Below are 16022 nucleotides of genomic sequence, written 5' to 3'. Positions count from 1 at the left end.
GCACATTATTCTTCATTTGTGTTTTTACAACAAATTGACTGGAGAAGATATTTCTGTTTATTACACAAGAATAATGAAGCAAAGTACTTCCTCTCTTCCCGACCCATGTCATACTTTAGCTCCAGTTGAATTACTTTCTCTCATACTTTGAACTTTAGGAATACCTGACTTTCCCTGAGCATTTTCATGTGATGAACTTATAAACCCGGTCTCCTTTACTCTAGATTTTGTAATTTTTATTTGTAAACACAAAATGGAAAGTAATATCTCAGTTCGATTTATTCTTGCTAACCTCTGATTCTAGGCTTTTGAGACTTAAAATAAGAATCTGGAATACTTTTACCTATTCTTTTTAGTTATTTGTTCCAATTTATGCCATTAGTATATTTGACTAGACATTTACCCAAACATGGCTGCTAAATTCATTTTTGGAGCCAGTCATTTTGGGTGAGTGTGTTCACAGATTGCTTTGATTCTGCATATGTAACATGGGACAAATTCCCCGTGTTAATAAGCTGTGGCTTCTGTAGAAAAGGGAGGTGCATGAGGAATTGTTGTCCTTGATGTTTTTCTTACCTAGTTGGTATATTTTTCTGTAGCTCTACTTCAGAATAACTTTTTAAAGAATGTCCAGTGTTTTTGCCTACCTTGAGCTTTAATCTTTTGTGATTTCAGGGAGTGGAACAAATGAACTTTCTAAGGATAATGATTAGAGAATTTGTGCATTTATTTTTGGCAAATGTTTTGTAATATTTTACACATATTTGAAGAGAACACTGTTAATTTGTAGGTGAGTTTGCTTCTCCATAGGATCTTGCTCAAAGAAAAAAAGCAATAAAGTGTTTTGATATTTTTTGAGCCTTGTATTCTAAAAATTTTAATGGCATTAATATCCATGCCTTGCATGTATATTACCTCATTTTAAGTACCTTATGTGAAGTTTCCTAGTGAGTAAGTGGTGGATCAGGTATTTGGACTCCAAGTCTTGTCTCAGATCCTGGGTTTTTATCACCATAACACTAACTTGAGAGCAAGATGAGGCCAAATATATTAGATAGTGTCAGTGAATTGATAGAAAATACTTAGTTATTAGGGATTTGTTTTCATATAAAATATCGTTGCTCCTGGAAATCATTTTGGCTGAACATCTGTGGCGTTTTCTGTGGGAGAAAAATCTATTACTTTTCGTGGGGTAAACATTTTTGTCTTCTTTGTAGAAATATGTAGTTGAGGCCCACAACAATGGGACTAGACTGTAAATTATGCTTTTCTTGACATTATTGACCTTATTACGGTGTTACAACACAAACGATCCAAAACATGAAGTACCAACTATGAGGTCCATAAAGAAGTCATTTTAATTGGACCTTAAGTTTTTCCCCTAGGTTAAGACTGGAAAAATATGTAGTGCTAGTTATTATACACTGTTAGCCGTTTTTTATAGACATTGCTTTTTTTATACAGGCAAATTTTGGACATATTGTGGCTTTATACAGGCATATTTTGAAGATATTGTGGGTTTGGAGATATTCCAAACTGCCACAATAGAGCGAATTTCACAAGAAAGCTAGTCACACAAACTTTTTGGTTCACAATGCATGTTAAAGTTATGTTTACACTACTGTAGTCTGTTAAGTGTGCAATAACATTATGTTTGAAAAAGCAGTGTACGTACTTCACTTAAAAAATACGTAACTGTTGTGCTAATGATCATCTGAACTTTCAGTGTCTTGGGGTGGCTGTTGCTTTATCAGCTGAGTGTATGTAGTATTCAAAATCCTTTGAGTTGCTTCTCAAGGATGAGCAAAGGAAGTAGTTTTTTTAGATTCCAAAGAAACTACCTACTTTGCTCATCTTTGAGAAGCAACTCTTTATCCATTAAAATTTTATCATGGTATTGCACCAAGTCAGTCCCGTCTTCAGGATTCACTTTTAATTCTAGTTCTCTTGATATTTCTGCCACATGTGTAGTTACTCCCTCCACTGAAGGCTTAAATTCCTCAAAGTCAGTTTATTTCAAACTCCTGTTAATGTGGATGTTTTGACCTCTTTCATTAATCATGAATGTTCTTAATGGCATCTGGAATGGTGAATCCTTTCCAGAAGATTTTCAATGTACTTTGTCCAGATCTATTAGAGGAATCACTATGTATGTCAGTGATAGTCTTATGAGATATATTTCTTAAATAGTAAAACTTGAAAGTTTAAATTACTCCTTGATCCATGGACTGCAGAATGGATGCTGTGTACAAGATCAGAGCTCTTGGGTGACTAGGTGCATCGCAAAGAGCAGTAATATTTTGAAAGGAATTTTTTTTTTTCTCTGAGCAGAAAATCTCAATCTCAGCCAAGAGCTTAAAATATTCAGTAAACAATGCTGTAAACAGATGTGCTGTTATCCAGGCTTTGTTGTTCCACTTACAGAGCACAGGCAGAGTAGATTTAGCATAATTCTTAAGAGCTTTAGGATTTTCAGAATGGTAAATGAGCACTGGTCTCAACTTAAGTTACCAGCTGCATTAGCCCCTAAAAAAGGGAGTCAGCCTGTCCTTTGAAATTTTGAAGCCGAGAGTTGACTTTCCCTCTCTAGCTGTGAAAGTTCTAGGCGGCATCTTCTTCCAATAGAAGGCTGTTTCATCCCTATTGAAAATTTGTTGTTGAGTGTAGCCACCTTCATTAATGATCTTATTAGCAAGGTCTCCTGGATAACTTGGTGTAGCTTCTGCATTAAAATTTGCTGCGTCACTTTGCACTTTTATGTCGTGGAGATGACTTTTTGCCTTAAACTTCGTGAACCAACTTCTGCTGATTTCCAGCTTTTCCTCTGCAGCTTCCTCACCTCTCTCAGCCTCCATGGAATTGAAGAGAGTTAGGGTCTTGCTGCTGATTAGGTGTTGGCTTAAGAGAATTCTGTGATTGGTTTGATCTATCCGGATCACAAAAACTTTTCTTATATTGCCATTAGGCTCTTTGGCTTTCTTATCATTTGTGTGTTCACTAGACAGCACCTTTAATTTCTTTGAAGAGCTTTTCCTTTGCATTCACAACTTGGCTGTTTGGCACAAGAGGCCTGGCTTTGGGCCTGTCTCCACTTTCGATATGCCTTGCTCGAGAAACTTAATCATTTCTGCCTTTTGATTTAAAGTGAAACATGTGTGACTTTTCACTTGAACAGTTAGAGACCACTTCAGGGTTGTTTAGCCTCATTTTCAATATTATCTGGTCTCAGGGAATAGGGAGACCCAAGGAGAGACAGAGAGAGATGGGGGAATGACTGGTCAGCAGAGCAGTCGGAGCACACACATTTATTTGTTAAATTTGTTGTCTTACATAGGTGTGGCACGAAGTGCTTTAAAACAATTACAATAGTAACATACAAAACCGTGGATCACAGATTACCATAACAGATAATAATAATGAAAAAGTTTGAAATATTATGAGAATTACCAAAATGTCAAACAGAGAAACCAAGTGAGCACATGCTGATAGAAAAATGGCACCGCTAGACTTGCTTGTGACCGAATTGCCATAAATCTTCAGTTTGTAAAAAATGTAATACCTGCAAAGTGCAGTAAAGCAAAACACAATAAGTGAGGTATGCCTGTATTCATTTTCATATTTTCGTTGCTGAAGCAAATAAAGGAAGCCACACATAGCTAAAGTGAAAGCCACTTCAAGGAGACATCACATGAAACATTTTGAGGAGGGAGTTATGTGGTTTCATTGTAACATTTTAGATGCAAATGTGAATTGTTTTGAGATCAGAATTTTTCATTTACTACTTTTAACTATTCCTGTACTATGATGAATGTTTAGGGTTAGCCTGGTTACACACTTCCTAAATTGTTTGAAATAAAATATGATAATTGAGAATTTTAATGCTTCTCCTGAGGCAGGTGATTGGAGACATTTGTTTGTTCTTGTGATTCATAAACGTATTTTGAATCCATCTGAACCGGGTTTGATTTACTTTGAGAAATTCTGTGGTTGAGGTAGTTGCAGGTTATAGGTTTAGGTGTAAGGGAAGATTTAACACCCTGCCCTGATTTCCTGGGTCTGTAAATTCGGGGAGCTCCAGTTTCGCACTGAGGCCTCTTACTATCTTTTGCTTCGTGGTGAATACCTCTGCATGTGGGAAAATTTCCTCCTGCTGGAATCAGCTTAGGTTCATATTTTCTTTTTCTTCTTTTTTTTCCCGTGATGTTTTTGTGGACCCTGAACTTCAAATATATATTTTTTGGTTTTTGTTTACAAAGGGTGTCCAGTACCACGTAGATGAAAAATTTGAGTAACCTTCACACAACTAGAGTGTTTTGTTGACAGTTCTCATTTTGTTAATATATGTTTATTGAAATGTAAGGGTTCTCATGGCCTGAAAAAACAAAATATATAACTTTCCTGCTGTGTGTGTTTATTTCAGTTCTGAAGCTAGACCTTGCCTGAAATAAGCTCTGCTTTACAAGAAAATTGACGCTGTGATTATGCCCAACATTTATTATGCATATACAGCTAATTTGAATGTTATAAGTATAGGAAAAATATCAGGTAAGTCTGTATTCAGATAGGAATATCAAAGTAAAATAACCAGTGACTAAACATTACAGTGGTAGTACCTGTGAACCAAGTGAGAAAATATGTAAGAGACATGCTTGGATTTTTCGTTTGTCTCCCCCGCTTCCCCCACAAATGTGGATTTAATTTGTGTCTTATAAGTGAAATTTTAAAGTAGAAGATTATGAGAGCTCTTCTTTCGGGAATTCCCCTAGTAAATACAGCTTCTAAGTTCACTTCACTGTTTTTGTTCTTTCTTGAGCTAATGAGAGAGGTTAACATATTTGTAGTAGATTCCAGGTTTTAAAATTTTTTCTTAGGGAAGAGAGGCAAGCTGGAGTCGCATTCAGTCACAGTATTTGGTTTAGTAACAATATTTGATTGGAATTCAATTGTCTTGGACAGAAGTAAGAGTGTTCATATTCTTAAAAAATGGAAATGTGCATATGTACATTCACTATTTTAAATAATTATTTCCCTTTCACTCTTATGCTGAACTGTATATTATTACCATATGGATGAAAGTCTACCCCTTTCCTTCTTCACAAGGTTTCTGACTATGAGATTTTGTGAGTGATTTGGTTTATTTGAAGAATGATGGAATTATCACCAATAATGTATATTTTAAAATGATTTTGTAGTTATGCCTCAGAATAGGCAGATAGATGCTGCCTATTCATATTTGAACTTCTGTCCTATGAAGAGCCAGCCCCAGAAGGGATCTTCTGCTTTTGATTATTTAGCCTATATTTAAGAGGTTCCCTTTCTCTTGAATTGTTATCCCCGGCTACTTGTTCAGAGATGTTTGTGAATGAAGGGAGTGAGTGGGAGGAAAAGCTTATGTTACTTGTAGAACAGAGAATAGTATAGCAGCTAGAAGTGGTGTTTGTCGATAGGCTACCCTTAGTTGATTTATGTTGCCATGCAAGAAACATTTTGATGCATTTATTTCAGGACACAGCATTTTGGAGACTTCATTAAATGCTACCTGTTGCTGTTTGTGATGGAATCTGGTCTAGAATGTTAAGAGGCAGTAGAAAAAGCTGAAATGGCAAGAAGATGGCACTTTTCAGTCTTTACAGATTCACTTGTTTCAATTTTAGACACACATTACCATTCTTTTTGATTCTCTTAAAATTGGAGCTATCTGGATTAAATTTAAATTTATCTTTATGATGTGACCTACTTGGTGTCAGTTATTTTTACTAATACTGTTTCTTTTAATCCCTAAGGTAATCCTGTGAGGAGGTTAATATGGAAATCTGTTCTGAAGTCTGTGAATCAAAGATGCTAAATAATTTTCTCATGATCAGAGAGCTAGTAAGTGATCAAGCTGGAACTGAAAAACAGAACGTTTAAAAATATTTTGAAAAAATGTCAAATATATGTAGAACTTAGGAGGACAGTTAACCCCCATATACCTATTCCATAGATTACTTATGGAGATTTTATTACATTACCTTTATTCCCTCCTTCCTTTTTTGCAGACAGAGTCTCACTGTGTCGCCCATGCTGGAGTACCTTGGTGCAATCTCGGCTCACTGCAACCTCTGCCTCCTGGGTTCAAGCAATTCTCCTGCTTCAGCCTCCTGAGTAGCTGGGACTACAGGCACATGCGACCCCGCCTGGCTAATGTTTTTATTTTTATTACAGATAGGGTTTTGCCATGTTGGTCAGGCTGGTCTCGAACTCCTGACCTCAAGTGATCCGCCTACCTTGGCCTCCCAAAGTGCTAGGATTACTCTTCTTTTTTCTTTGCCAAAGTATTTTAAAGCAGATCCCAGACATCATGTTAATGAATGCGCACATTCTAACTGTGAGGCTAGTGTTTAGAATTCTGTACCTAATGGTCTAAGGCATAAAAGAGCATGACACAATATGAAGATTGTAAGCAGTAGAAGCCATATTTTTTCTAGAACATAAGTTATATATCTGCATTGAGTTTTCTTGATATGGTTAGTCATCATTTGCCACTCATTTGTTAAAAAAAGATCAATGTGATAACTAATATTTATTGAGTACTGTCTCTGGGTTAGGAACAGTCCCTCATGTTTTATACATGTTAACTGATTTAGTTCACAGTAGCCCTGTGTTCTGTAAGCATTTATTATGGGTTCCAGTTGCTTGTCAAAAACAGTTCCCTCTTTTACATAAAAATGAAATATTCCACGTTGCCTTGACTCGTAATATCTTTTCCATTCCTTCTCACCTTTAGTAATTATAATTTGTTAAAGAAGGTATAGAACAGTGCTGCTCAAAAGTGTGGTCCGCATAACAGCAGCAACAACATTACCTGGAAGCATGGTAGAAATACAGAATCTCATGCCCTACCTTTTGAATCAGAATCTGCATTTTAAATTAGGTCTTTAGGTGATTTATATGTATATTAAAGTTTGAGAAGGTTTGGGTTGCATTTAAACTGCCTTGCAAGCATGGTTGCACATTACAATCACTTGGAAAACTTTTAAAGCTACCAATGCCCAGCACTGTCACTGAACAGTTAAATTAGACTATCTAGGTAAGCCTCCAGCATCTTTTTCCTTTCCTCCCCACCCCCCCTTTAAAAAAATTAGATTCTCCAAATGAGACCCTAGTATTGTTATTGTTGTTTTTCAAGCATCCCAAGTGATTCTTAAGTTTGGCCATGCTTTAACATGCACTGGTTTTATAGAAGTAGAGTATCATTGTGTTCTGTTCCAGCTTCTTAACCCTGAACAGAACATTTCAACTTGTAAATCATATATTGAAAATGATGCCAAAAGAGAATCAAAGATGGAAGAAATTCTGGGCTTATATTTAGTCTTGTGTCAGTAATTGGCTCCTGATGGCATAAAAAATAATTTCCTTTTTTGCAAGACTGAACTTCTTCATTGTTCGTACGCTCACTTGGCACTAGGGAATGAAAATGCCCCCAAAGTTTATTGTCTTTTTTTTTTTTGTTCCATTCTTTCCTTCAGGTGAAGAGTTACACTGAGGGAGGCAGGGAGATACGGAATACCGGATGGACAAAAACTGGACCAAGAATTGTTAAATAAATTCGCTTCATTACACTGGATAGGATTCTAAGTATTTTAATTTTTGTTTTTAAATTTTCTTCTGTTTGTGCATGGCTGCTTGATTTTCTTTAAGTTAGTGAATTTAGTTCCAGGCACATACTTTGTTTATTTAGCTGCATTTAGTAAGTGCTCAGTAAACGCAGTCAAAGGAATGAAATAGCAAAAGGGAACTGGAACAGTGGGGAGAAATGGAGTTTCTATGTGCTCCTTACCTTTAGTTGCATATGGTGGAGTGGTTTGGAGCCAGACTATCTGCATTGACTCCTGGCTTTGCTGCTTATTTGCCCTGTTGCTATGGTCAAGTTAATTATGTGCCTCTGTTTTCTTTCTTTTCTCTTTTTTTTTCTTCTTTTCTTTCACAGTCTTACTCGGTCACCCAGGCTGGAGTGCAGTGGTGTAATCTCACTGCAACCTCTGCCTCCCGGGTTCAAGTGATTCTCGTGCCTCAGCTTCCTCAGTAGCTGGCATTACAGGCGTGTGCCACCACTCCCGGCTAATTTCTGTATTATTACTAGAGACCGGGTTTCACTGTGTTGGCCAGGCTGGCTGATCTCGAATTCCTAACCTCAAGTGATCTGCCCACCTTGGCCTCCCAAAATGCTGGGAGGCGTTAGCCACCATGCCTGGCCTTGTGCCTCCATTTTCTTGTCACTAAAACACGGTAATAATAGTAGCTACCTATAGAGTTGTTATGGGGATTAAATGAATTAATGTATGCATACAGCAGTTAGAAGGTTAGACATATAGTAAGTGCTATGTAAGTATTTGCTGATATAATTACTGTTATTAAATGTTCTATACCTCAAAGAGAAAGGGTGGCTTATATATGAAAGCATGGACTCTTAATCTAATGGTTTCGACATCTGAGAGATTATTTAGTGATCAGGGAAATTGGATTCCTGATTTGAGCAGGGACAGAAGGAGTTCAGACATATATTCTGATGCCATTTACTCCTCATTTCATTGGGAAGTGGGTTACTCAGTCCATCCTTGACTGAAGAGGGAGCAAGTAACACTCATCACACGTACACAATTAACCTTAGCTTGTTGAAGTATTTTAGATTCCTTCCATAAGAGTCGCTGAATAAATCCAAATTTTAGTCTTCAAAATAATTGCCTTCCCCAAAGCCCTATAGTAGCACAGTTGAGTATTTTTAAAGCAATTCATTAGATTAGTAGTATTTTATAGTTTGGCTTTATTTGAGGAACACCTACAGGTATTCAGTTCAGGCATGGAGGAAATGGGGCAGGCAGGTTAGAGGGCAAGCAAGGGAGGAATGGAGAAATAGGAATACTAGAGCTGTCAAATGGGGGCCCTTCAAGGGACCCTAAAGACTACATGTTAGCCCAGTGCATTTATTTCCCAGAAGATGAAATGGCTGAAGTGTGAAGATTTTAGTACTCTAATGATAAATACATGCTCTATTTTTACTTATTTTAATGCTTTTCTGTTTAATTAAATACATTGATACATATATAGACACATATGTTGAGTGTAGCAAAAAAAGCAATAGCAACAGTAAATATTATTCTACAATAAGATATTTTTGTGTCTATTTTTATACCTCTTCAAAATGGTGATATTAACTAAATATATTACCTCTTTATCACAGTTGTCTTAGTTCATTCAGGCTACTATAACAAAAGTACCATAAGCTGGATGGCTTGTAAACAAAAATTTTTTTCTCTTTGTTCTTGAAGTTGCAAAGGCTACATCTTTAGATCAAGATGTCAGTAGAAGCCAAGTGCAGTGGCTCACGCCTGTAATCCCAGCTTCTTTGGGAGGCTAGGTCGGACAGATCACCTGAGGTCAGGAGTTCGAGACCAGCCTGGCTAACATGGTGAAACCCGGTCTCTTCTAAAAATACAAAAATTAGCTGGGTGTGTAGTGCATACCTGTAATCCCAGCTACTTGGGAGGCTGAGGCACGAGAATCGCTTGAACCCAGGAGGCAGAGGTTGTAGTTAGTGGAGATTATGCCATTGCACTGCAGCCTGGGTGACAGAGTGGGACTCTGTCTCAAAAAAAAAAAAAAAAAAAAAAAAAAAAAAAACCAAAAAAAACCCAACAAACCGTCAGTAGATTTAGTGGTGTTTGGTGAGAGCCTACTTTCTAGCTGCGTTTTAAGGGCACTTCCTAATCTCGTTCATGAGGGTCTGGCCTCATGACCTCATCCCACCCCAAAAGCTGTATCTCCTAATGCCATCATCTTCCAAGATGATGGTTACAATTTCAGCTTATGAATTTTGTGGAGACATAACATTTAGACCAGAGCAGTAGCGATTTTCATGCATTTTGGAAAAGACTGTGGTATCTATTTTTTATGGGGAAGATTAGGCATGTTTTTGTTGGCATAGAAAAAGTTGCTATGTGAAGAGAGTGACTGTTATTTCTTTAACATTTAACCAGAAAGCCTAAATATGTTCAAAAGAGCTCATTTGACAAGGGTTCTGGGGCAGAAGTGTTAAAGGACAAATGAAACAAGGATTTCTTACTCTTAATTGGAGTTGACGGAAAGGGCCAACTTTCTGTAGGGAAAATGACTATAAATGGTCTTTGCAGTTAAGACATCCTTTGTTGCAACAGCCACCTTTTTGGTCGGCTTGTTGTTCCTCTTTCTTCACAGAATACTGCTATTAGAAACACCTTTCTCTTGGCACTTGGACTCTGCCATTTGACTCTTCAGATTTTTCTTGTTTCTGCATAAAATTTTATTGCTCTTATTTTTGAACCTTTGTGCAGCCTAGTACCAAGCTCTTTGCCTTTTTCTTCATTTGTTATTCCCATCTTGGAGGCTTATTCACTGGTACTTGGTATGCTTGGAAGGGTTCCCTTGTGTTATGCCAGATGACAACAACAAGTGAATCCTGCTCCCTAGTCCTTTTATAGATAACTTTTAGGGGAAGAAAATTTAAAGGAAAAATTAAAAACAAACATTTTATTGTCATTACCGAAGATGCAATGACATTCATTCTCATCTGATAGACTTTTTGGTCTCTGCTAATATTTTTTAAGCCTTTAGGGCAAGTATTGCTTTTCCTTGTTTTAGTGATGTAATGTTGCATGCTAAAGTAACACCCAACACTGAAATGCTCTTTTGTTTGTTTCTTCAAATATATGTGGTTTCTGAACTATATCGGGTTTTAAAATAATGTAGTTCTATAAGTCGGCTATACAAGAGAACTTCTGTTTCTACTTTTTATTTTGGGTTAATTTATATAAAATAAACGTGTGTGGACATGGTTTACCTCTGTAGATCTGCTATCCTTGAATTTGTTTATAAGCATTATATCTGTAAAAGGTAGGTGAGAAAATGGAATCACAGTTTGTGATCTCACAGATCACTGGTGGACATAGAAGCACAAATCATATCTTTTGATAGAAAATAGCATAAATCCCACCAAAAATACTTTTTCCTGTAAGTGAAAGTGCAAGGGTTAGATTTGACTTTAAACACATGCACAAACATTGATGTTCTTCTTCTCTTTACCTCTCTGTGATGCTTTCCTCTTAGGTGGCTTCACTGCCCTGTAGTCATTTTTTATGTTGGAGCAATGATACCCACCCTTAGATCCAGATTTAACCTGGATCTCAGAATAATACCTGAGATCCTTTCACAAAGATCTCAGAATAAGCCTGACATGGCACCCATCAGAATCATATAGTCTCTCCCAAAGATTATGAATGGATCATATGCCTACTCCTGGATCAGGCAATGTGTCCAGGTTTGTCAGGCCAGCCTATTTACTAGCTAATGACAGCTTAATTATACATTGGAACATTGCTTGTTTAGCTCAAGTTTGGAATGAAGGAATAGCTGTATGTCATGTTTTAGGCCGGAAGCATTGTTTCTTTTTATATAAAGGTTATTTCTTTCTAAGAACCATGACCAATCACCTGGAATCCAAGCCCCCCCTTCCCCCCACTGGAGGAAACGTTGACATAATAAGTCTGTGTGTGTGTGTGTGTGTGTGTGTGTGTGTGTGTATATACACACACACACACACACACATATATGTGAGTGGTTTTGTGTGTATGTGTACCATTCAAGCTATGCCATAGCTGTGCTGATCCATTTTGAAAATACCTTCCTTTAGTACATAATATTGTTTTAATAACAATGCAAGTCAACAATTTTAATTGATTACATTTTAGGTTAGTTGTTTTTGGGCAGCTTATAGAGAATGCCTCTCCAATGCTAATACCTAATCTCAAATATAAACTTAAAATCACAGTTTTGGATAAGCTATTTCTGGAAATTAAAAAAAAAAATCACTGTAGATTGTGTGTGTGTGTGTACATGTACACACGTGCACGTGTGAATTCTTAGTTGTTTCTGTAAGATAGAATAATATTACCTGATACTGCTTTGTTTTTAGAGTTAATGATCCATGTTAATATTTTGGCTTGTTGTGCCTCTATTCACTGACTCATGGAAATTGGGGATTGGGTAGAGGTATACACAATATCTTATATATTATTCAAAATTATCCTAGAAAGCTGGTGTTATCTTTGAGATGAAATTCAGGTATAAGGCTAAATGTACATGACTTAGTCTGCTTAATAATATATGATACCACAAAGCCAATTGTACTTAAGAGTTTTTGCCGGATCTTCTTTATCACTCTTAGTATGCTGTTTATTTTGTATTTAAAATAGGTTTCTTGATATAAGTTTATCTCTTGGATATTTAAAGTTTTCATCAATTGATACCATTACACTTCTATTCTGAAACTTCTTCTAAATATCCCTGAATAAATTCTGACCTCAATTTTTTAACTGATTTTTGAGATTTCTTTTTCTTCATTAACCTGATTCTTATTGAAAGGAATGAACTGCTATTACAGAAGTACTGTCAATTTCATATCATCTAATCTACTGCCCATTTGAAATTGATGATTTAGTTGTAAAGGAGTATTTTTAGTTTGCTTTAAGTAGCACGGCTTGTAATGTGAAAGTTTTGGGTACTCTTGAATAAGATTAGATTATAGAACTTGTAGTTCTAAAAATTTATTTAAATTATTCAATCCTAAACGTACGGTTAAGAGTGTGAGTGAACCTTTAATTGGGCACTTCCACTAATTCGTAGACTTTCCATGGAAACATGCCAGAAATCAATAGGTTAGAATATAACTTAGTCACTTTGTAAATAGTATAACAAGAGTTTTTAAAAGCAATAATGTCATTTATCTTTCATTCTTTTTGGGTATACATTACTGAAGGAATAAACTCTCTGTTCTTCACTTTTAAAGCCAGGCTTTTTTTTTTTTTTTTGTCAATATGGTATAACTCAGAATTCTTCATGTTTAAGAGCCCAGTAAATTTTAATAAATTTTCTAAGTGGCTGCCTGCTTTTAAAATAATATTTGTCTTCATTATGTTCTCATTCATTGCTAATTTAATTTTTAAAAATAACTTTAGTTGAGAGATTGCTTTTCCAGCAGAAATGGAGCTAGCCTACATTCAGAAGAGCAAACTTGTATAGAACAATTTAAGAATATAGAGAGTTTGAAAGAAGTGAGAATCTCCAAGCCAGTTATCATTGCACATTTCTTAGATTCTAGATCCTTTTGTGCAAAGTTAAATGAGTGATAATGTATAATGGGCAGAACTTTGAGCTATTAGAATTCTCCTGGTAGCAAGTTTAATGTTCATATTGAAAACAGAATGCTGACTGTTAAGTTAGACTCAAGCATAAGGTTTTGGACCCCAACTTTAAGAACCTATGAAACCTGAATCTCTTCCTTAGGTACAAATGAAAACTTTAATGACTCTTATTGGAAGACATTGATGATATTTTTGTTCTTAGTATCTACTGCATACTTTTATGCTCGTACTATACAGTGGATATACAAACAGAACAGTTATCGCAATACTACACAGATACACAATTCTAAAAATATAATTTAATACTTCATGATTCGTAAGTTAATGTTTTATTTGTTAGGTGGTAAGTATCAATTTGTCTGAAATCTAAGGACATCATTAATGAAGCCCGGTTTGCTTACCACTTCCATGATTTCTTTATAAAATATTTCATTATTTGAGGAAAAATACACATTTCTTTGTGTTTCCTTTCATGGGAAAGTCATTTTTACTTTCTAAAAGGAATTTAATAGCTGAAGTTCCTTTTAAGTAGGCTATAAACTCAGTTTAAAAGGAATAATTTAATTGGTGCTGGGGTTTTCTGAGTCTAGGCCTTTTATGAGGAGATGTTAGTGGATTATTTCAGTAGTGAACTTTTTTCATATCATTCTGTGGTTTAAATTTTTTCTGAATATTTCTTAAAAATACAATTCCAGTGTTTAAAAGCATGCATGTGAACATGCTATCATTTTGAGTGGGCAATTTATATTACCAAATTGTTTTGATATGTTATTTACTACACTGCAACTATTTTTTAAGAGAAGTGAGAAATAATAATAGGCAGTATTTATTGAGTGATTACATTTATCTGGTACTGTCTCAGCCTACCTTTCACATAGTAATATTTTAAATACCGAGAGCAACTCCAAGAGGTAGATGTTGTTGTTTTCCCCATTTTACAGAAGAAAGGACTTGAGTCACAGTGCACAGCTTGCCCAGGATTGCACAGTTTGTAAGTGGTGATACTAGGATGTCAACCAGTGACTATCGGTTTCAGAGCCCACTGTTTAGCCATTATACAATGTGCTTCTCAAAAGACTGAATGATTGTTGAGACTTTCATCAAGTGGATCAAGTAGACCAAGTCCACAAATATCCAATTTATTAAATAGTGTTTTCTGATTTTGAAAAAAGTGGAAAAATAGTATTGTCAGTAACCGAGTAGTTTTTGGTATGACAAGTAATATTGTTACAGCAAATATGTTTTGGTATGACATTATTTCTATGTTTAATTTGAGCCTCTTAATCATGATCTTTGGAAATCTGTGTAAATTTAAAGAATGACAAAATATGCTAAAACACATAGAATACATCCAGATAAAGAATTTGAAGAGACTGGGAATGTTTAGTCTTGCATTAAAGATTGTGGGGAGATAAGAAACTTCATTTATTTGATAACTTTTTGTAAGTATGTAAAATGGAAGGAAACATTTTGCTGTCTTGATTATATGAATAAATTGAATTATTAGAAATTGTATCACTTTATTATCGGAGAAAATAAGGTGTGTGTGTGTGTGTGTGTGTGTGTGTGTGTGTGTGTGTGGGGAGTACCGAGTTGAGGAGCCTTCAAGACATGTTTAAGGGATGACACACATGGCCTGGTTTTCTTTTGCTGTGGACTGCTTGTCTGGCTTTGTCTAGCTGAATGCAGCCAGATAGATTGTGGAAAATGATTGTGGGACGCTGGGAAGGTTTTTGAGAGAGGAGATAGATGGGAGAGTAAGGTGGGTACGTAAATGCCACAGGGAATGGAACATTGGGGAAAATACTTATAGAAAATTTCAAGTATGTTTACTCTGTGTATGTGAAATGACTCCTTCCTCTATCTTTCCAAGAAGATTTTGTAAAAAAGGTACTTTCTTAGTTAGTGCTTTTGAATGCAAGTTCATGTTTTTCTCAAATGCTTCACTATAATACCGACTTCTAGAAGAAAAGACTGACTTACAAGTGAAAGCACAACCAAGAAAGCCCTCTTACTACATTCAACTTACAGATGTACCAATTACCTGATAGTGTTTTTAAATACTTACTTAGCAATAACACATTGGAGGATAGTTGTAGATCTCTATAAATACTTGGGTCTTGCTTACTTTAGCTATTCAGGCAACTCTCAGATTTGATTCCTTATCAATATTTGCATTTTCTTCTGGATTCTCTATTTGGTTATTTGTTCATAACCTTTGGATATTAGAATAGTTTTAGATGATAAATATTCCTTTAAACTTAGTGGCACTTCTACTGGCAGAACTTAGCTTTACCTAAACCAATTCCCTGTATTCTAACCTTGGAAAAAGATTAGTATTTGTAAAACAAATCCCACCTGAGTTTGTCTGACAGAAATGGTAATTCTTTATAATGTAAATGTTGAAAATAGTTTCCTAAAATGTAAAACCACATTTACTTATTTGATTGCTTATAATGAGATGATTCCAGTGGGGTATTATGTCCTTCCTAAGAAATAACTCTGGATATGTCAACCTCAATTATCTTTGATTTGCTTGAAAAATTTGATTATATTATGTATAAGTTGGAGAATATATGCAGATTCCTGTGGCAAGTTCATCTAGTTGCCTCCAAATACTCATTTTTACCTTTTAGTAATAACACAACTCTGATTTTTAGCTCAACACATTGCCACCCAGCCAGAAAAACATACATTTTATAGATTCCTTTGTAGTCACATCAGTGTGTGTGATAAGTTCTTTTCCTGGGCAGATGTTGAAGTGCTGAATGTTACTTTTGAGATGTATCTTAAAAGAGAGGGGTATCT

At 35.7% G+C, this 16022-nt stretch overlaps 1 protein-coding gene across 12 annotated transcripts in view; it reads left to right on the top strand.

The window, feature by feature from the left end:
* PPP3CA (protein phosphatase 3 catalytic subunit alpha) overlaps positions 1–16022 on the top strand; it is a 331315-nt gene that overhangs the window by 17358 nt on the left and 297935 nt on the right. For 2 of the 12 annotated variants that reach the window (XM_045393370.3, XM_074040208.1), the window contains 3 exons: positions 4421–4545; positions 5784–5871; positions 7509–7617. The exons of 8 other annotated variants lie outside the window; for them this stretch is intronic. The gene's annotated coding sequence lies outside the window, so the exon portion shown is untranslated. The remainder of the gene's footprint in view (positions 1–4420; positions 4546–5783; positions 5872–7508; positions 7618–16022) is intronic. 2 more of the 12 variants (XM_074040209.1, XM_015450690.4) reach the window with 1 other exon arrangement.

Source organism: Macaca fascicularis, chromosome 5 (assembly GCF_037993035.2).
Source record: "Macaca fascicularis isolate 582-1 chromosome 5, T2T-MFA8v1.1".
Lineage (NCBI taxonomy): Eukaryota > Metazoa > Chordata > Mammalia > Primates > Cercopithecidae > Macaca > Macaca fascicularis.
This window is presented reverse-complemented; position numbering and strand designations above follow the sequence as displayed.